We start from the raw sequence: 1,945 nt of genomic DNA, 5'->3' as shown, positions 1-1,945 counted from the left end.
ATTTTTGGGTTTATTAGAGGCTGCAAGTTTGAGTAGATCTAACTCACAAAGTTCAAAAAAATCCATGGGACTATTAGTCTTATGGGTTTTGAGCTTCTTGTTTAGTGACTAATTAGCAGTCACTAAGCACATGAGACTACTAGTCTCGTGTGTTTCGAGAATTGAATTCAGCAAAATCGACATCTTTTTGGCCAGCTTTGGTGAGCTAGCCAAAAAGAGAACGTTTTGCTAAATATTTAAGAAAACGGTCGGTTTTGCTAAAAACTTATTAAAACTAGCCTATTTTAAAATAAATCTCCCAGAGAACTACCCTTTTTCTTTCTCAATGGGACTTTTTTACTCCTCTGAAATGGTAATTGCTAGCTCATCTCTTTTTATGAGTTTTTGAATTTTTTTTCATAAATTTCTTTTAAAATCCCCTACGTCTCTCTGTTTAGTTTTTCTACTTTTCTGATACCCTTAAACCTTTCATATTTTGAATTAGTCCCTCCAATTATTGAAACTGTTATTAGGTCCCTCAAATCTTAAGTTATTTTTGGAATTATTACCTCAAATCATTGAAATTTCTATTAGGTCCCCCAATTTTTATTTTGAAGTTAGTCCTTCAAATAAAGGGTAAAAATAGCAATTGGAAGGGAATTAGTCACTCAAATCATCGGCATTTTTGTTAGATTCCTCAATTCTCACGATTTGTTTTAAAGTAATTGCTTTAGTTGATAGTTGTACTATTTATTTGAGGGATTAATCTAAAATAACTTAAGAGATGTACAAGGAAAAGTACGTCTATGGAATTAATTTACTTTTTCCCCACAACAAGAGAGGATTTTCTAAAAGGGAAAGAATAGGAGAGTGGGGAGGAGGAAATAGGAAGTAGGGGAAGAACTTACTGTGGCATGAACAATAAATCTTTGAATCTTCCTTTGCGTGTAGAGGAGTGAATTTACTGTTTATGCTGCAAAAATTACTGTATCACGAACAATATCTTTTAAGTATAAAGCAGTGGATATGATTTCTAATTTTAAGCATGCGATAATCAAATCAAATGTATTATACTTTAAAGGAAGATATGTTCAAAATGCAATGCTTAAGAAAACAGGGGGGAGCGCTTTAAGTTTCTCCCCCTCGGCCCCCCTCTAAGGGCCTATAGGAGACCAAAGTTTCATGAATACTATATGTCTTTATCAGTTCGGCCCGTATGATGTGAATTGTGGCGCGAGTAGTGGACCATTTGTGCTTAGCTGGTTCTTACTTTGAACTTGGTCCTACGATACAGATCAAGTTCGGTGGCTCCTTAATCCGTAGATCAGATATCAACAATGCTTTTCGGTGTAGGGACCAAACTTATGACCAGAAGCCTGGATTGTATCTATGTGAGAATTTGAATATGGAATCTTGGCAAAGCCCTGAACGGAAACCCCCAAAAATCCACTTTATTGGAAATTTATGGTACAGAGCTCTTTTTCTATCTTGGCTGCTTTTGTCTCTCTTTATGGAATTAAGAATTTGACTTGTTTTGTCCTTCGCATCTCCGATGAACCGGAACAATTTGTTGACATGATTGTTCAATTAAACCAAGGATTTTTAGTATTTGTTAAAGACTGGAAGGGAAGGCAGGTGTACGGCTTCCATGATTAAGATGCAAATCATGCCAAATGGACAACACATATCATATACAAGTCCATGTGACTGCCTGTTTAGATATAGAAATATGGTAAATATAATAACAGGATCCTATACAAATTCTAAAACTATTCAAACTTATGGCTGGGCTTCTTGGATAAGTGATTGGGTAAAAGGGGCCGAACTGCAAATATTCCCGTTGGCAAACAAAACTGTCCACAATGTAAATTAAAGACAGGGTGCTAGCTATAAAAGTGCAAGCCAAACGGCCAAATCTAGCAAAACAGGATGGCAATAATTAATTATGATTGGCCTTGATGCTGTC

The sequence above is a fragment of the Asparagus officinalis genome, chromosome 5, assembly GCF_001876935.1.
Source record: "Asparagus officinalis chromosome 5, Aspof.V1, whole genome shotgun sequence".
Taxonomy (NCBI): domain Eukaryota; kingdom Viridiplantae; phylum Streptophyta; class Magnoliopsida; order Asparagales; family Asparagaceae; genus Asparagus; species Asparagus officinalis.
Note: the sequence above shows the minus strand (reverse complement) of the source record.